Genomic DNA, 21,133 nt, shown 5'->3' with positions numbered 1-21,133 from the left:
GCCATATATTGTCTGGTCAATCCACCTGCGAAACCTGGACATGGCTGTATAAACCCCTGGAAACCTAGAATCTCCACATCCATTTCCCCAAAAGACCAGGCCATAAATACGTCCATCACACACCAGTGGCCCTCTGGAGTCTCCCTGGAACATCAGAACGCCAACATCCTTATAGAGCATTTGAATTATGGGTAACGGAGAATGTCAGCTGGCCATTACTGCTAGTGTTTTTCCACTTTACTTTACACGTATCTTTTCACCTGTGCTTGTCCCACCGCAGATCATGTTTGTGGTGATGTTTTACTGCTGTTGCACTTGGAGGTGGAGGTGATGGGGAGCAGGGGTGGACTGGCCATCTGTGTGATCTGGAGAATCACATAACGGCCCACCACCTTCCACGCACACAGTCATCACCTGTTTTTTCCCCCACTAAACTGTTTCCACTCCAGTACTGTAGGTGGCAGCAAGGCACCTTTAAGTTGGATGCCAGCTGCACTGGCCGTGGCCGCCAAGTAAGGAGAAAAAGAAGTGGAAGAGTAGGAAGAAACCAACAGCAAAGACGTTAGATAGAAAAAGCATAGAAACAAACATATGCATAACGCGGCTGCGGGTAAAAAATAACGGAATTAAAAGGGTGGGGCTGAGAAGTCAAGGGAAAAAAAATTGCAGAATTTAGATTTAGATACTGAAGCCGCTAAATGTCCCAAACTAACTGAAATATTTAGCAAGATTGTCAGCAGCAGCACCTCGCAGTTCAATATTAGCAGCAAAGAAGTGATCCAGACAGCTATGCAGCAACATGCCACCAGTGAAGATGATGAGGGACAGAAAGATGAGCTGGTTCCACAGTCAGATCCAGATACAAGTATAGAACATGAGAGGAGAAAGATATTCAGGTTGCTACATTTTTAATGATTACAGTAATTAAAACAGCTAAACTTCAACATTTTAGCTGTCAAATGTCACATGCAGTAGCTAATATTAAGAAATATGTTGTGCTTTTACTTTTAAAAATGTTGGTAATGTTACAGTTAATGCTTACAAACTTTTTTATACAGAAGTGACATTTGTAATGGTGTATTTTCATTTAGATGTGGTATTATTATTTGTGCAGTAAGATTAATTACTGCATAAATTAATTAAGATTAAGTAATACATTTATTTTAAGACAGCATGGAATAGATTGTATAATATGCTATTATAACAGCATGTTATATAATCTATTCCATGCTGTCTTGGAATAAAACCAGTTTTTTTTTATCAATTCCATCATTTGTTTATTCAGGTTGAGCTTAGACCAAGAGCAGAGAAAGACACCCATTCCACCTCAACATCTATTCAACATCAGTGCTATTGCTATCATTTGGATGGTATAGTATCCCAGATAGCACACATACGTCTGCAAGATGTCTGTTAAAGATCTCTTGATCTGGAAAGCATCTGCTGACAGACGTCTTTCAGATGTCAGTTTTACATACATTCTAAATCATAAACATGTTAAAGACAACTAAAAGACATCTATTTGACATCTAAAAGGAAACGTCCTATAGACAAAGTGCAGATGAGCAAACACTGTAAAAAATACATCTTGTAGATGTAAATGCAGACATCAAATAGACGTCTCTGAGATGTACGTGTGCTATCAGGATCATTAGCCACAATTAAAGTCTTGTGACACTCATGCCTGGCGTTATTGTTGTTGTTGTCATCGAGTTTACGCGTGCCGGTTGCTTTGGGCCGGGCCTAGTCAAAGTCCAGGGCCGTTTTTTAGTCCCAGTCCGTCCCTGATGGGGAGTTTGACCGTATGCAGGGTGAGGGCCGTCAAACCTCTGCTGTGGCTGGTGGAGCCCCATCCAGACACCCGGCACATCCTGCCCACCAGCATCCCTGCGTTCTGTTTGGGGAGCGGGGCGAGGGACACATACCTGTTCAGCTCTATGGGCACACTAAGATGAAAGAACCCACATCCAGAGACAGGCACACAGTTCAGAATTGATATGAAAGCACAGCTTAAATCATATTGAACTCAATATTGAGACGTGCTGCGTTTGGTCTCGTACTCTATCACATACGTTGTCAGTGTTGTGCACTTGCTTAGACCTTTGTTGTGATAAACAGTAAAGTGCGTTCAAGCGCCAGCCAAGAGAGTGTAAAGAAATACTCTTTGTGAGAAGCAGTTAAATCAGCGGGAGTTAAAAGCAGATTGTAAGTGTTTTTATTTCTTGTCTCATTAGTGTTTAGCTCAGTTGTCATTGCTAGGAAACACTTGTTTGTTTACTGTGTTGAGACGTGCTGCATTTGGTCTCGTACTCTATCACATACCATGTCAGTGTTGTGAGCTTGCTTAGACCTTTGTTGTGATAAACAGTAAAGTGCGTTCAGCTGAATTCAATTTCCGTTTTGTCGGGTTAAAAAAAGATTAGTATACCGCCGCAGCGGTCGCGGCAGCCCTCCAGTTAAGCCCTCCTCGTGTGAAGACCGAAGAGTGTAAAGACCATTGACTCTACCATGTGACTCCACCGGACAGGGACACCGGCAGGGAATATCAGTATTGTTTTGATTAATCTCTTTTTCTTTCTCGTTTCATTACTGTTTCAGTTGTTTTTTGTTTATAACCAAATCTTACTATGTGTTTCCAGGTCCCTACTATCACTACCACTCGCAAACCACACATCACACAATGTAGACAGCACAATTTTAACAACCTGCGCACTTTGCCTATATCTGCTAATACACTACTTTCTTTTTCTATTGGTCTCTGGAATTGCCAGTCTGCTGTAAACAAAGCCGATTTCATTACTTCTATTATTAGTCATTCAAAGCTTAATCTCATGGCCCTAACAGAGACCTGGATCAAACCAGAGGACACTGCTACACCTGCAGCACTTTCCAATAATTTCTCATTTTTGGGTATCAACAGCTCATTTGAATCTCATTCAGTTACTGTTACCTACCCTCTTAAAATACATTTTGTAGTTGTCTATCGACCCCCAGGACCACTGGGTAACTTTTTGGATGAATTAGATGTGTTGCTCTCAACTTTTCCTGAGGATGGTACTCTCCTGGTACTCCCCACTCCCCATGCTTGGAGATTTCAACATCCACCTAGATAAACCTCTGTATGCTGATTTCCACACTCTGCTTGCCTCTTTTGATCTCAACCGAGTGTCAACTACTGCTACTCACAAATCAGGCAACCAACTGGACCTTATTTATACACGACACTGCTCTAATGTTCATGTTCTGGTTACTCCACTGCCCACGTTGGATCACTTCCTCCTCACTCTTCACCTCAACATGGTCACTGACACATCACTTACCCTTCCACATGTCATCTTTCGACATAACCTACGCACACTTTCACCCTCCCGACTATCTGCAATGGTTTCATCTTCACTTCCTTCCCCTAAACTGTTTGCATCTTTGGATGCTAACAGTGCTACTGATACTTTCTGCTCCACTCTTACATCTTGTTTAGACACTGTTTGCCCCTTATCTTCCAGGCCAGCCCGTAACACCCCTTCTGCCCCTTGGTTATCTGATGTTCTACGCGAACACCGTTCTAAGCTTAGAGCTGCTGAAAGGGTGTGGCGCAAATCCAAAAATACTACTGACCTTAATGTGTATCAGTCACTCCTACTCCTCTGCTAATGTCACCACTGCTAAAATGACATACTACCATAACAAAATTAACAATTCGTCTAACTCTCATGATATTTAAAACATTTGCCTCACTTCTTTGTCCTCCTCCTCCCCCTCCTGCTTCATCTCTAATAGCTGACGACTTTTCAATTTTTTTCATTAATAAAATTAAACACATTAGTTAAATTTTCAACACCACAATCAGTCAAGCTCATATCACCAGCAACCTTACACTCATTTACATCCTTCTCTTCACTCTCTGAGGCAGAAGTCTCAAAACTCATCCTTTCTAATCACCCTACTACTTGCCCGCTTGATCCTATTACATCTCATCTCCTTCAAGCCATTTCTCCTGCAGTTGTACCTGCACTCACTCATATCATCAACACATCCCTCCACACTGGTGTTTTTCCCTCATCATTTAGACAGGCTCATATAACTCCACTACTTAAGAAACCCACCCTCAACCCATCTCTTTTAGAGAACTACAGACCAGTTTCCCTTCTTCCTTTCATTGCAAAAACACTTGAACGAGCTGTGTTCAACCAAGTCTCTACATTTCTCACACACAACAACCTCATTGAAAGCAAACAATCTGGCTTCAGAAGTGGACATTCAACTGAGACTGCCTTGCTTTCAGTTTTTGAAGCTCTAAGACTGGCAAGAGCAGAATCCAAATCCTCAGTACTTATCCTGCTTGATCTGTCCGCTGCTTTTGACACGGTTAACCACCAGATCCTACTATCAACCCTACTGGCGAAAGGCATCTCAGGAACCACACTTCAATGGTTTGAGTCTTACCTATCATATAGGTCCTTCAAAGTATCTTGGAGAGGTGATGTGTCCAAGTCACAACATCTAACTACTGGGGTGCCTCAGGGCTAAGTTCTTGGACCACTTCTCTTCTCTGTCTGCATGGCATCATTAGGTTCTGTCATTCAGAAACATGGCTTTTCATACCACTGCTATGCTGATGACACTCAACTCTACCTCTCATTCCATCCTGATGATCCAATGGTAGCTATTCGCATCTCAGTTTGTCTAACAGACATTTCTTCCCGGATGATGGACCATCACCTTCAACTCAACCTTGCCAAGACAGAACTGCTTGTGATTCAAACCCATCGTTTCATCACAATTTCACCATCAAGTTAGGCACATCAACCATAACTCCTTCAAAAACAGCTAGAAGCCTTGGAGTTATGTTTGATGATCAGCTGACTTTCTCTGACCACATTGCTAAAACTGTCCGATCCTGCAGATTTGCTTTATTCAACATCAAGAAGATCAAGCCCTTTCTTTCGGAACATGCTGCACAACTCCTTGTTCAAGCTCTTGTTCTGTCCAGGCTGGACTATTGCAATGCCCTCTTGGCAAGTCTTGCAGCCAATTCTATTCTAAACCTTTACAATTAATTTAGAACGCGGCAGCAAGATTAATTTTTAATGAGCCAAAAAGAATACACGTCACACCTCTGTTTATCAATTTGCACTGGCTTCCAATAGCTGCTCGCATTAAACTCAAGGCATTGATGTTTGCCTACAAAACTACCACTGGCTCTGCACCAATTTACCTAAATTTGTTACTTCAGACTTATGTGCCCTCTACAAGGCTTGCGTTCTGCAAGTGAACGTCGCTTGATTGTGCCATCCCAAAGAAGCACAAAGTCACTTTTACGGACTTTTAAATTAAATGTTCCCTCCTGGTGGAATGACCTCCCCAACTCAATCCGAGCAGCTGAGTCCTTAGCCATCTTCAAGAATCGGCTTAAAACACATCTCTTCCATCTTTATTTGACCCTCTAACTTTAACACTCACTATTCTAATCCTATTATTAAAAAAAAAAATCTAACTACCTTTCTAATCTTTTTGTATTCTATTTTCTTTTCATTTATTATGCATTGTATGTGTGTGCGTATGTGTGTCTATGTGTAAAGACCTCTAACACTAGCTTGCTCTATTCTTTTTTATTCTCTCTATTTTAATTTTATTTATTATATTATTTAAAATCCCATGCTACGTGTACTTTCATAACCTAACTGAGACTTGTTATAGCACTTATATATCATTGCTCTTTTTGTTGTTTTTGATTGCTTCCACTGTCCTCATCTGTAAGTCGCTTTGGATAAAAGCATCTGCTAAATGAATAAATGTAATGTAATATTAACTTACATTGTATAAAGTAAGTAAATAAAAAATTATTGGAGTACATTTAGAAAGAAAATACCATTTCAGTCTTTCTACTTTATTTAATACAATGTGTTACTTTCTGTTTCATTGTAATCAGTTTTTTAGCGACTAATTTCAGACAGAAACTGTAAGTTTGAAGAAATGTTTTGAATAAATGATTCAATTATTCATTCATTATTCATTCTCGAAGCATACTTTCTGAGTAGGTCCTTCTTTTGAATTCAATTCAAGTTTATTTGTATAGCACTTTTTACAATACAAATCGTTACAAAGCAACTTTACAGAAAATTATGTTTCTACAATATTTAGTAGTAGCTAGTAGTTTGTGCACGTTTGACAGGATTTTAGAAAAAAAATAAAATAAAATAATACAAGACGTAGTCAGCTAGACGATGAACTATCAATATTATTAATTAATAGTTATTATATGATGCAGTCACACATGTAGCAATAATTGTTAGTTCTGTTTGTTGATTCAAGGTTAGGATCATCTGTGGTCCTCTGAGGGTCAGCATCATCTCTTCTCAGGTGTTCTGGATCCAGACTGGAGCTTGTGTAAATCCTAGTTGCCACGGCCGTGGCAAAACATAGAAACAAAATAGAGACATCATTAGCATAGCTGCTGATCCAACAAAGTAAAATTAGTTTAACCCAAGCTAAAGAATAAAAATGCACATTTGATCAGATGCAACTACACTCACAGTTTAAAAGATACATTATTCGTATGCTTGGCAAAAGAGATGTGTTTTTAATCTAGATTTAAACAGAGAGTGTGTGTCTGAACCCCAAACATTATCAGGAAGGCTATTCCAGAGTTTGGGAGCCAAATGTGAGAAAGCTCTACCTCCTTTAGTGGAATTTGCTATCCTAGGAACTACCAAAAGTCCCTAGGATAGCAAAGTCCACTAAAGGAGGTAGCACTTCAAATGTTTTCTATAGTTTTCTCTAGGTCACGTTGGCCACTATTATTGGCACCCATTTATTGCAATGTCCTTCTCCCATGATAACAGCTCTGAGTTTCTCCTATCGTGCCTGATGAGTTTGGAGAACACTTGAAAAGAGAACAGAGACCATTCCTTCATACACAATCTCTCCAGATCCTTCAGATTAACAGCTCAATCTTGGTGCTTCTTCTCTTTAGTTCACCCCACTCATTTTCTATAGGGTTCAGTTCAGAAGACTGAGACAGCCATGGCAGAAGCTTCATTTTGTGCTCCTTGACCCATTTTTGTGTATGTTTTGCATTATTGTCCTGATGGAAGATCCAACCATGTCCCATTATAAGATTTCTAACAGAGGTTGTGTGGTTTAGAATTTTTTATCTGTTTGTATTTGATAGAATCCATGCATCTGAACAACATGTCCAGGACCTCCAACACAAAAACAGGCCCACAACATTAAAGATCCAGCAGTATATTTAACCGTGGGGATGGGGTTATTTAATTCACTGTTTGCATCAAACCCGTCTGGTGGTAAAAAGCTGTATTTTTAGTTTCATCTGACTATAGAAGCCAGTGCCATTTGAAGTTCCAGTCGTGTCTGACACTGAATATGCTGGAGATTGTGTTTGGATGAGCAAGGAGGATTTTCTTGAAACTCTCCTGAACAACATGCGGTGATGCAGGGGCTGTTTAATATTTTTTTGGCTTTCTGACCCCAAGACTTATCTAATCTCTGCAGTTCTCCAGCTGTGATCCTTGGAGACTTTGGCCTCCTCCTCACCATGCATTAGGGAGATATAGATGGTGGAAATGGGGATTTTCAATGCTTTATCCCTTTTCTTACAACCACTTTCTATTTTGTGAAGCTCAACAATATTGTTCTGCACATCAGAACTATATTCCTTGATTTTACATCTTGTGATGGAGGATATAATCCTGTGTATCAGGAAGTCATGGCTGGACAATTTCATGCTCCTAATCACCCTGGTGTGTTAAAAATGTAAATACAAATGGCAATAGAATTCAGAGATATTTTACTCTTACAGTCATTTTTCTTATTTCTGGATGAATCAGTGATTTTGAACAAATCAGTTGAATGAATGATTAAATGATTCAAGACTCGAAAAATTGCATAATTCCCTATTATACAGTAGGTGAAAAACAGCCAAATTCATCAGTAAGTGGAATCTACCCAGATGCAACACACCTTCATATCATATAGAATGTATTTTAAATGATCATGAAGTAACTACTTTTTCAAAAGAAGTACCTATTTAGAGAGTATGCTATTAATGTTATATAATTTAAATACTTGACTGGCTGATCAAAAGGTTCAGAATAGTTTTATTATGTAAGGAATCATAGCCAATCTGTAATATAAATTCCTACTGGATGATCAGGACGTAAGGTTTTGGAAATATTTTAATGTATTTATTTATTTTTTCTTTCAACGTTTTTAGCTATGCTGTTTCTTTATATTAGATTGTCATAATTGAAGCCATGAATGCCATTATAGTTGACCAGACTGAAGCAGTACTTTCTTATTCACTCACTTGAGAATGATATAAGCACCAAGGTGCCATTTGGAGTTCTCATTGTAAAACAACAAAACATTAACATCAAATAACCTGTTTTAAAAGTTAATTATTAACAGCTCCTTTTTACATGCCCCGTTTTTTGTAAGGCAGTCTGCAAGTTGTATTTTTGTATTATACCACAGCTCTCATTCAACCCTTTGTGTTTGAATAAGTTTGATGCTGCTTATTTTCAGATGCAATCTTTTCTCAGCAACTGATTTTGTGGACTTCAGTGTATCAACAAGTGAATGATTGTCAGTGACACAGATTATTGGTATGATGGCATGTTCAATGTTACCAGTAGTCAGCTCAGAGAACAGTGTGGTCGGAAATATTGCATTGTCAATTCAATCTGACATTGCCAATGTTTAACCAGCAAGAGTGCTTCACACATTCCTCTTGACTCTTTTTGACTGCCAGAAAAGGGGAGAGAACTTCCCATTTTCTCCCATTGAAACAATCATATACCCACCTTGAGTCCCCCCATCTGAAAGATTCCCAAATGAGACATCCATTTATACAACCGGTCGCCGTGATTTTGCCAAGTAAGACATGTTCCTGGATCAACATCTTCTGATGATCCTGGATCAACATTATTGTTCAAAAATATAGACTTAAACCAATCCCTACCCCTAAACCTAACCCTACCCATAATTTATTCCCAAAATTAGTGGGAAATAATAGCTGATTGACAAGGGTGTAGAAGCACCTAACTCTGGTTGTAAGCCTAAAACAGATATTTTCTGAAAAGTTATATCTTAGTTCTGATTGGTTGATTGGAACGTTGTTCCAGGATCAACAAGGACGTTGATCCAGGAACAAGTTGTACTTGGTTAAATCACACTCGCCGTATACAACCATCTTGAGCCCAGGTCTTTGCCCAGGTATTGGAAGTACAGAACTACCTTTTTAGACTTCAGTTTACAGACTATTCTGTTTACTTCATGAATAGTCTGCACAGTTGCATTTTTTATGTTTGACGCTAAGCTGCTGGCATCAAAAATTATATCAGGCCAGCTCTGCCTTGCAGTCCAGAGAATTTGGCCTACCTTGGACCTTAGTCGATCTTTTTCCTCCTCACAAAGAGGAGAATTTTGTTCCACAGCTAGAGAAGGATCCAAATGTATGGACTGCATATGCTTATACATATGTAGTTGTCCTGATGTACCTGCATTTTATTGTCCACAGTCTCAAAGTTTATTCCTACGTAACAGAAGCTGTCACACTCCTCACGCCCAACTTGAAACATGGATCTGAGATGAGGTATTACTGTTGTGGAGAAACTTTGTGTGCCTCCCCATATGAAGTCATCCACATGGATGACTTCATGAACTTTTTAAGCTTCCATAGTTTTCCCTAAATGTTGGCCTCATGAGGAGGTTTGATATAAATGTCATAAGACAGCTATGTTCCCTGTAGAAATGCAGATTTCATATCCATGGAGTTAACTGTCCATTGTCTTTGACAACCAGTGTTGGGGAGTAACGCGTTATTAGTAACGCGTTAATGTAACGCAGTTACTTTTGACAGTAACTAATACTGTAACGCATTACTTTTTAAATAAATTAACTCCGTTACCGTTACCACATGCTGCATAGTCACGTTACTTTTTTAATTAATTAATTTTGGCTGAAGTGTAGCCTACAGCCTAACCTGTTTGCAGCAGCGACGCATTGTAGGATTGGTGGATGCCAACCACTGTAAACACGAAGACGCACTGTGGGCGTGTTTCCGTTTATTCAAGTAGCCTATGTGCGGCAGGCATGGCGAGTCAAGCTGAGAGGAATACGAGTTTCTCAAATTGGACATATGCTCATTATTTCACTTTAGTTGAACATAAAGACACAAACCTTTTAGTCAAATGTGAGCTGTGTCTTTCTGGTTTGAATGTACGGAGCCCCGTATGTCACCTGTAGGAGAAAAAAAATAATTCCATGGCGACGGTTTTGCAATCCGTCCTGTCAGTTCATAAACCGTACTCACAAATTCATAAACTGTTCCCTCAGTTTAACAAACCGTGCCCACAAATTTTCAATCCGTTTGCTCAGATTTTGTAAACCGTACCCTCGGTTTTAGAATCTGTACCCACAAATTCATTATCCATGCGCACGCTTTCACAATCTGTTCCCTCGGATTTGTAAACTGTACTCATGACGGATTCATGCAGCAAGCTCCTACGTGTTAACATACAGTTTTAATGAATATTATTATTTGGAATAGGTTTACAGCAAAGCGTCTTAAGTGATTCTCTTTCTAGTGTCGTAAGAGGTGGAATACAACGATTTCATAAGAAAGATGTACATCAAAATCTTGTTTAATCTGTGATAATCTTAGCACTTGATTATTATTATAAAATAAACCTGGCATTGTGACTGGCTCTGGAGTAATTTGTTCCTCTTTTGGAAGTCGTTTTGGATAACAGTTTCTTATGCATAAACTGTATAATAATATATAATAATAATGAAAAAAATAATAGTTATTTTTATTATTATTATTTTAACTTATAGGCTTAATCAATGAGTGCACTTAAGACAGTAAAAATTATTGTCATAAAATAATTCATGAATGCCTTATTTCTAAATAACCTTTTACAGTTTTGGAAATGTTTGTGTACTATTCTTTCTTAACATTAAGACTTATTTTGTTGATTTTATTATACTAAGCTCCCCCCAGAGTTAGATGCGTGCTTCACTGTTTCACTTCACTGTTTCACCTGTTTCACTGTCATTGTGTTGTTGTCTGTCGTAGCTCCCCCTAAACCTCACACAAAATCCCTCCTGCCTGCGGGTGTCGCTGTTGGACAGTGTTTTCTCTACTTCCTGTTGGCCTTCTGTAGCAAATTGTAGCTCCGTGTAGCTGTTTTTATTTTATTTTTTTCTCTAGAATCTTTATCTTACTATCACTCTCTGTTTTTTAAAGTGGTAAAATATAACTTAATTCACACCATATTTCTGATATTATCGATCAATCTTATCAGATTAACTTTGATCGTTCACTTTTATTTTATTTCCGTGAGTGCAGTACACCTGCAAAGCATTAGCACTCGTTAGCTTGTCATTAGTGTCTTCATTCGAACCTATCGCTGTTTTCTTTTCTCCTCTCCCTCGCTCCAGTTTTTCACAAGTTCATCAAACAACCGCAGTAAGAATTTTCATCAAGCACGGTGAGTAATGGCTTCTCCTATCATTGTTTCTTGCATCTCTTGCCACATGTACAGTTTATCTATCTCTGTCGCTGATGAGGGATTCACATGTGATAAATGCAGGGAAATAGTTAGGCTGACAGAGAAGATTTCAGAATTAGAGACACGCATCCAAACTTTAATTGAGGACAGTAAAAATGTTAGGGCTCTAGATACGGCTTTGGATGCGTCTAGCTCAGGGATTCCTATACATTGTTCGGTTCCGGAAACAGAGCCCCAGCAGCAGGGCAACTGGGTGACGGTGAGGCAGCGTAGTCGTGGGTCAAAACACCACTCTTCTGTTCCGATCAAAACATTAAACAGGTTCTCCCCACTCAGTGATGCACCCACTGAGAAACCTGATGAAAGTGCTCTAGTTATTGGTGATTCTATTGTACGGAACGTGAATATAGAGACACCAGCCACCATAGTCAAATGTTTACCGGGAGCCAGAGCGCCTGACATCTTGGCAAATTTAAAAGTGCTGGCTAATGCTAAACATAAATACAGTAAGATTGTTATTCATGCCGGCGCTAATGATGTTCGACTTCGCCAGTCGGAGATCACTAAAAATAACATTAAAGAGGTGTGTGAACTTGCAAGCACGATGTCAGACACTGTAATATGCTCTGGTCCCCTCCCTGCTTACCGTGGTGATGAGATGCATAGCAGATTGTCATCACTCAATGGCTGGATGTCTAAGTGGTGCCCACAGAATAACATAGGTTTCATAGACAATTGGACGAGCTTTTGGGGCAGACCTGACCTGTTTAAAAGAGATGGTCTTCATCCCTCCTGGGGTGGCGCCACTCTTCTCTCTAGAAATATGGCAAATAGTCTTAGTGTTTATACTTGACTAACTGGGGCCCAGGTCAGGAAGCAGACAGACTGGCTAAACCGACCGTCTGCTAGCTGCCTCCCGTCACAGAGGTCAGTTAATTCTCAGCACATAGAGACTCTTTCACCTAGATATCACACTATAGAGACTGTCTGTTCCCCGAACTAGAAAATACAAAAAACGTCCAAACCAAGTTAAGATTAACAATTTAATTGAGGTTCAACAAAAAAAAAACAGAAGCAATATGGATAAACAAATGATAAAGCTTGGCTTATTGAATATCAGATCCCTTTCTACGAAAACACTTTTTGTAAATAATATGATCACTGATCATAATATAGATGTTCTCTGTTTGACAGAAACCTGGCTAAAACCTGATGATTACATTATTTTAAATGAGTCCACCCCCCAAGATTACTGTTATAAACATGAGCCACGTCTAAAAGGCAAAGGTGGAGGTGTTGCTTCAATTTATAACAACGTTTTCAGGATTTCTCAGAGGGCAGGCTTCAAGTATAACTCGTTTGAAGTAATGGTACTTCATATAACATTATCCAAAGAAACAAATGTTAATGATAAATCCCCTGTTATGTTTGTACTGGCTACTGTATACAGACCACCAGGGCACCATACAGACTTTATTAAAGAGTTTGGTGATTTTACATCCGAGTTAGTTCTGGCTGCAGATAAAGTTTTAATAGTTGGTGATTTTAATATCCATGTTGATAATGAAAACGATGCATTGGGATCAGCATTTATAGACATTCTGAACTCTATTGGTGTTAGACAACACGTTTCAGGACCTACTCATTGTCGAAATCATACTCTAGATTTAATACGGTCACATGGAATTGATGTTGATGGTGTTGAAATTATTCAGCCAAGTGATGATATCTCAGATTATTATTTAGTTCTTTGCAAAATTCATATAGCCAAAATTGTAAATTCTAATTCTTGTTACAAGTATGGAAGAACCATCACTTCTAACACAAAATACTGCTTTTTAAGTTATCTTCCTGATGTATCGAAATTCCTTAGCATATCCAAAACCTCAGAACAACTTGATGATGTAACAGAAACTATGGACTCTCTCTTTTCTAGCACTTTAAATTAAGTTGCTCCTTTACGCTTAAGGAAGGTTAAGGAAAACAGTTTGACACCATGGTATAATGAGCATACTCGCACCCTAAAGAGAGCAGCCCGAAAAATGGAGCGCAGCTGGAGGAAAACAAAACTAGAGGTATTTCGTATTGCTTGGCGGGAAAGTAACATATCCTACAGAAAAGCATTAAAAACTGCTAGATCCGATTACTTTTCTTCTCTTTTAGAAGAAAACAAACATAACCCCAGGTATTTATTCAATACAGTGGCTAAATTAACGAAAAATAAAGCCTCAACAAGTGTTGACATTTCCCAACACCACAGCAGTAATGAGTTTATGAACTACTTTACTTCTAAAATCGATACTATTAGAGATAAACTTGCAACCATTCAGCTGTCAGCTACAGTATCACATCAGACAGTGCACTATAGACCCCCTGAGGAACAGTTCCACTCATTCTCTACCATAGGAGAGGAAGAATTGTATAAACTTGTTAAATCATCTAAACCAACAACATGTATGTTAGACCCTATACCATCTAAGCTCCTGAAAGAGGTGCTTCCAGAAGTCATAGATCCTCTTCTGACTATTATTAATTTCTCATTGTCATTAGGCCATGTCCCCAAAACCTTCAAACTGGCTGTTATTAAGCCTCTCATCAAAAAAACACAACTTGACCCCAAAGAACTAGTTAATTATAGACCAATCTCGAATCTCCCTTTTCTGTCCAAGATACTAGAAAAGGTGGTATCCACACAATTATATTCCTTCTTAGAGAAAAATGGTATATGTGAGGGTTTCCAGTCAGGATTTAGACCGTATCATAGTACTGAGACTGCTCTTCTTAGAGTTACAAATGATCTGCTCTTATCATCTGATCGTGGGTGTATCTCTCTATTAGTTTTATTGGATCCTAGTGCTGCGTTTGACACAATTGACCACAACATTCTTTTGCATAGACTTGAATACTTTGTTGGCATCAGTGGAAGTGCATTAGCATGGTTTAAATCGTACTTATATGACCGCCATCAGTTCGTAGCAGTGAATGAAGATGTATCCTATCGATCACAAGTGCAGTATGGAGTACCTCAAGGCTCAGTACTAGGGCCGCTACTCTTCACGCTTTATATGTTACCCTTGGGAGATATCATCAGGAAACATGGTGTTAGCTTTCACTGTTATGCTGATGATACTCAGCTCTATATTTCTTCGCAGCCCGGTGAAACACACCAATTTGAAAAACTAATGGATTGCATAGTCGATATAAAAAACTGGATGACGAGTAATTTCTTACTGCTAAATTCTGAAAAAACAGAGGTGTTAATTATAGGACCTAAAAACTCTGCTTGTAATAACCTAGAACACTGTCTAAGACTTGATGGTTGCTCTGTCAATTCTTCGTCATCAGTTGGGAACCTAGGTGTGCTACTTGATCGCAATCTTTCCTTAGAAATCCACGTTTCTAGCATTTGTAAAACTGCATTTTTCCATCTCAAAAATATATCTAAATTACGGCCTATGCTCTCAATGTCAAATGCAGAAATGTTAATCCATGCATTTATGACCTCAAGGTTAGATTATTGTAATGCTTTATTGGGTGGTTGTTCTGCACGCTTAGTAAACAAACTACAGCTAGTCCAAAATGCAGCAGCAAGAGTTCTTACTAGAACCAGGAAGTATGACCATATTAGCCCGGTCCTGTCAACACTGCACTGGCTCCCTATCAAGCATCGCATAGATTTTAAAATATTGCTTATTACTTATAAAGCCCTGAATTGTTTAGCACCTCAGTATTTGAATGAGCTCCTTTTACATTATAATCCTCTACGTCCGCTACGTTCTCAAAACTCAGGCAATTTGATAATACCTAGAATATCAAAATCAACTGCAGGCGGCAGATCCTTTTCCTATTTGGCGCCCAAACTCTGGAATAACCTTCCTAACATTGTTCGGGAGGCAGACACACTCTTGCAGTTTAAATCTAGATTAAAGACCCATCTCTTTAACCTGGCATACACATAACATACTAATATGCTTTTATTATCCAAATCCGTTAAAGGATTTTTAGGCTGCATTAATTAGGTAAACCGGAACCGGAAACACTTCCCATAACAACCTATGTACTTGCTACATCATTAGAAGAATGGCATCTACGCTAATATTTGTCTGTTTCTCTCTTGTTCCGAGGTCACCGTGGCCACCAGATCCAGTCTGTATCCAGATCAGAGGGTCAATGCAGTCACCCGGATCCAGTACGTATCCAGACCAGATGGTGGATCAGCATCTAGAAAGGACCTCTACATCCCTGAAAGACAGCGGAGACCAGGACAACTAGAGCCCCAGATACAGATCCCCTGTAAAGACCTTGTCTCAGAGGAGCACCAGGACAAGACCACAGGAAACAGATGATTCTTCTGCACAATCTGACTTTGCTGCAGCCTGGAATTGAACTACTGGTTTCGTCTGGTCAGAGGAGAACTGGCCCCCCAACTGAGCCTGCTTTCTCCCAAGGTTTTTTTCTCCATTCTGTCACCGATGGAGTTTCGGTTCCCTGCCGCTGTCGCCTCTGGCTTGCTTAGTTGGGGACACTTCATCTACAGCGATATCGTTGACTTGATTGCAAATAAATGCACAGACACTATTTAACTGAACAGAGATGACATAACTGAATCCAATGATGAACTGCCTTTAACTATCATTTTTGCATTATTGACACTGTTTTCCTAATGAATGTTGTTCAGTTGCTTTGACGCAATGTATTTAGTTTAAAGCGCTATATAAATAAAGGTGACATTGACATTGACATTAATGTTATTATTAAATAATTAGGCCTATTATAACATTACATTCAGTTAGAAAAGAAATGACAACATAACCGGCACATTATTTGTTTTGTATCGCTTTTTACCTATTTTTCTGCTTCTTTTTAGCGTTTATTTTAGGCTATAAAACACAGGCGGCTTTAGGTACGTGGAATGTCACCTCGTTGGCGGGGAAGGAGCCTGAGCTTGTGCGGGAGGTCGAGAGGTACCGACTAGAGATAGTCGGGCTCACCTCCACGCACAGCTTGGGCTCTGGAACCACACTTCTTGAGAGAGGCTGGACTATACCACTCTGGAGTTGCCCATAGTGAGAGGCGGAGGGCTGGAGTGGATTTGCTAATAGCCCCCCAGCTCAGCCGCCATGTGTTGGAGTTCACCCCGGTGAACGAGAGGGTCGCTTCCCTGCGCCTTTGAGTCGGGGATAGGTCTCTCACTGTCGTTTGTGCCTACGGGCAGAACGGCAGTGTGGACTACCCGGCCCTCTTGGAGTCTCTGGGAGGGGTGCTGGAAAGTGCTCCGACTGGAGACTCCGTCGTTCTACTGGGGGACTTCAACGCTCATGTGGGCAGTGACAGTGACACCTGGAGGGGCGTGATTGGGAGGAACGGCCCCCCTGACCTGAACCCGAGCGGTGTTCTGTAATTGGATTTCTGTACTAACCACGGTTTGTCCATAATGAACACCATGTTCAAGCATAAGGGTGTCCATCAGTGCATGTGGCACCAGGACACCCTAGGCCGGAGGTCGATGATCAACTTTGTGGTCGTGTCATCAGACCTTCGGCCATATGTCTTGGACACTCGGGTGAAGAGAGGGGCGGAGCTGTCAACTGATCACCACCTGGTGGTGAGTTGGATCCGATAGCGCGGGAGGAAGCTGGACAGACTCGGCAGACCCAAACGTACTGTGAGGGTCTGTTGGGAACGTTTGACAGAGCCCCCTGTCAGAGAGATCTTCAACTCCCACCTCCGGCAGAGCTTCGACCAGATCCCGAGGGAGTCTGGAGATATTGAGTCCGAGTGGACCATGTTCTCCACCTCCATTGTTGCTGCGGCTGCTCAGAGCTGTGGCCGTAAGGTCTCCGGTGCCTGTCGAGGCGGCAATCCCCGAACCCGGTGGTGGACACCGGAAGTAAGGGATGCTGTCAAGCTGAAGAAGGAGTCCTATCGGGCCTGGATGGCTTGTGGGACTCCGGAGGCAGCTGACAGGTACCGGCAGGCCAAGCGGACTGCAGCCCGGGTAGTCGTGGAGGAAAAAAATCGGGCCTGGGAGGAGTTCGGTGTGGCCATGGAGAAAGACTATCGGTTGGCCTCGAAGAGATTCTGGCAAACTGTTCGATGCCTCAGGAGGGGGAAGCAGTGCCCTACCAACACTGTTTACAGACCTCAACTGGGGATATCGTCGGGCGGTGGAAGGAATACTTCGAGGATCTCCTCAGTCCCACCGACTTGTGTTCCGTTGAGGAAGCAGTGGCTGGGGACTCGGAGGAGCCCTTGTCCATCACCCGGGCTGAAGTCATCGAGGTAGTTAAAAAGCTGCTCGGTGGCAAGGCACCGGGGGTGGATCAGATCCGCCCCGAGTACCTCAAGTCTCTGGATGTTGTGGGGCTGTCTTGGCTGTAACGCCTCTGCAACATCGCATGGCAGTCGGGGACAGTACCTCTGGACTGGCAGACCGAGGTGGTGGTCCCTCTTTTCAAGAAGGGGGGCCGGAGAGTGTGTTCCAACTATAGGGGGATCACACTTCTCAGCCTCCCCGGGAAAGTCTATGCCAGGGTACTGGAGAATTCGGCCGATAGTGGAACCTCGAATTCAGGAGGAACAGTGTGGTTTTCGTCCCGGTCGTGGAACACTGGACCAGCTCTATACCCTTTCCAGGGTGCTGGAGGGTTCATGGGAGTTTGCCCAACCAGTCCACATGTGTTTTGTGCATTTGGAGAAGGCATTCGACCATTGTTCTCGCGACATCCTGTGGAGGGTTCTCTGGGAGTATGGGGTGGGCGGCCCTCTACTTAGGGCTGTTCGGTCCCTGTACGACCGGAGCAAGAGCTTGGTTCGCATTGCCGGCAGTAAGTCAGACCTGTTCCTGGTGCATGTTGGACTCCGGCAGGGCTGCCCTTTGTCACCGGTTCTGTTCATAATTTTTATGGACAGAATTTCTAGGCGCAGCCAAGGGCCAGAGGGTGTCCGGTTTAGGGACCATACGATTTCGTCGCTGCTTTTTGCGGATGATGTTGTCGTGTTGGCCTCCTCAGACCAGGACCTTCAGCGTGCACTGGGATGTCGTGGTGAAGAAGGAGCTGAGCTGTAAGGCAAAGCTCTCGATTTACTGGTCAATCTACGTTCCTACTCTCACCTATGGTCATGAGCTGTGGGTCATGACCGAAAGGACAAGATCCCGGATACAGGCGGCCGAAATGAGCTTTCTCCGTCGGGTGGCTGGGTGCTTCCTTAGAGATAGGGTGAGAAGCTCGGTCACTCTGGAGGAGCTCAGAGTAGAGCCGTTGCTCCTCCACATCGAGAGGAGCCAGCTGAGGTGGCTCGGGCATCTATTTCGGATGCCTCCTGGACGCCTTCCCAGCGAGGTGTTCCAGGCACGTTTCACCAGGAGGAGGCCCCGGGGAAGACCTAGGACACGCTGGAGGGACTATGTCTCCCGGCTGGCCTGGGAACGCCTCGGGGTCCCCCCGGAAGAGCTGGAAGAAGTGGCTAGGGAGAGGGAAGTCTGGGCGTCTCTGCTTAGACTGTTGCCCCCGCGACCCGGCCCCGGATAAGCGGAAGATGATGGATGGACACAGGCGGCGGTGTCTTATCTTATTGGTGATTAATGTAAAATAAACGCTAAAAAGCAGATCGTCTCATATGATACTATGAAAAAATAATGTTTAATAAACAGAAATTAATCTGCCGGTGGGGTGCGGAGCCACAAAGCTGTGAGTTTACAAATCCGTGGATATGGGATTGCGAAAGCATGTGCAAGGATAATGAATTTGAAAACATGAGTTTTGTTTCAAGGCAAGGCAAGGCAAGTTTATTTATATAGCACATTTCGTACACAATGGTAATTAAAAGTGCTTTACATAAAAGAAAGTAAAATAGTAATGAAGAAAAACAATAAGAATAAAACAAGCAATTTTAAAACTTTAAAAAACATTGAAACTTTACTTATTTAAAATGAATTTAAAACAGTAAGAAAATGATTTTACATAAAATTAAATAAAAATATATATTGCAATCAGTTCGGACATTGCACAGTGCTCATTCAATAAATGCACAGCTAAACAGATGAGTTTTAAGTCTAGATTTAAATGTGACCAGTGTTTTAGCACATCTGATCTCTTCTGGAAGCTGATTCCAACTGCGGGCGGCATAGTAACTAAAGGAGGACTCACCTTGGTTTGTGTGAACCCTTGGTATTTCTAACTGACTCGATCCTAATGATCTGAGTGCTCTGTTAGGTTTATATTCAGTGAGCATATCTGCAATATATTTCGGTCCTAGGTCATTTAGTGACTTATATACGAGTAAAAGTACTTTACAATCAATCCTAAATGTAACTGGAAGCCAGTGTAAGGACCTGAGGACTGGTGTGATATGCTCATATTTTCTGGTTCTAGTCAGAATCCTGGCAGCAGCGTTCTGGATGAGCTGCAGCTGTCTAATGGTCTTTTTGGGAAGGCCGGTGAGGAGCCCATTACAATAGTCCACCCTGCTGGTGATGAAGGCATGAACAAGTTTCTCCAAGTCTTGGCTGGAAACAAAAGATCTAATTCTTGCAATGTTTTTTAAATGATAGTATGCTGATTTAGTTACTGCTTTGACATGACTATTGAAACTAAGGTCTGTCTCCAGAATCACACCAAGATTCCTGACTTGATTTTTAGTTGTTTGACCCCTAGAGTTAAGGTATGCATTCACATTGAACACTTCATCTTTGTTTCCAAATGCAATGACTTCAGTTTTTTCCTTGTTTAACTGAAGAAAGTTCTGGCACATCCAACTATTAATTTCATCAATGCATTGGCAGAGGGAGTCAATTGGGCTGTAGTCATTTGGAGATAAGGCTAGGTAAATCTGGGTATCATCAGCATAGCTGTGATAGGCAATTTGGTTCTTTCTCATTATTTGACTTAGGGGAAGCATATACAGGCTAAACAAGAGCGGTGCAAGAATTGACCCTTGTGGGACTCCGCATGTCATGGACGTCCACTTAGACTTATGCTCTCCTAGACTCACATAATAACCTCTCCCTTCTAGGTATGACCTGAACCATTTGAGTACCATCCCAGAAAGCCCGACCCAGTTTTCCAGTCTCTCTAGTAGTATGTTATGATCGACAGTGTCAAACGCAGCACTGAGATCTAACAATACCAGCACCGATATTTTGCCAGAGTCACAATTTAAGCGAATATCATTTATTATCTTAATGAGTGCTGTCTCTGTGCTGTGATGCGGTCGAAAACCAGATTGAAAATTGTCCAGGTATCCATTTGAGTGTAAGTATTTGTTCAGCTGATTAAAAACTACCTTTTCTATAATTTTACCTATAAAAGGAAGATTAGATATTGGTCTAAAATTGCTCAAAATGGTGTTATCAAGATTGCTCTTTTTCAGGAGGGGCTTAACAACTGCATTTTTTAAGGAGTTTGGAAATGTCCCAGAAAGAAGTGAGGCGTGCACCACTTCTAAAAGATCTGCTTCTAAGCAGTTAAACACATTTTTGAAAAAGATGTGGGAAGTGTGTCAAGATAGCAGGTTGACGATTTTAGGTGCTGCACTATGTCTTCCAGAATTTTGCTATCAATTGCTTCAAAAATCGACATAGTATCTTTTTTATATTG

At 41.3% G+C, this 21,133-nt stretch overlaps 1 protein-coding gene and 1 pseudogene across 1 annotated transcript in view; one reads left to right on the top strand and one right to left on the bottom strand.

Annotated features, from left to right (window-relative positions):
• The window catches only part of si:dkey-33m11.8 (trypsin-3), a 98,723-nt gene that overhangs the window by 17,622 nt on the left and 59,968 nt on the right, over positions 1-21,133 (top strand). The window lies entirely within an intron of this gene.
• The window catches only part of LOC132126239 (trypsin-3-like), a 44,837-nt pseudogene continuing 25,451 nt past the window's right edge, over positions 1,748-21,133 (bottom strand).

The sequence above is a fragment of the Carassius carassius genome, chromosome 44 (genome assembly GCF_963082965.1).
Source record: "Carassius carassius chromosome 44, fCarCar2.1, whole genome shotgun sequence".
In the NCBI taxonomy this organism is placed as follows: Eukaryota; Metazoa; Chordata; class Actinopteri; order Cypriniformes; family Cyprinidae; genus Carassius; species Carassius carassius.
The sequence above is the reverse complement of the archived record's forward strand: the minus strand, read 5'-3'. Positions and strand labels throughout refer to the sequence as shown.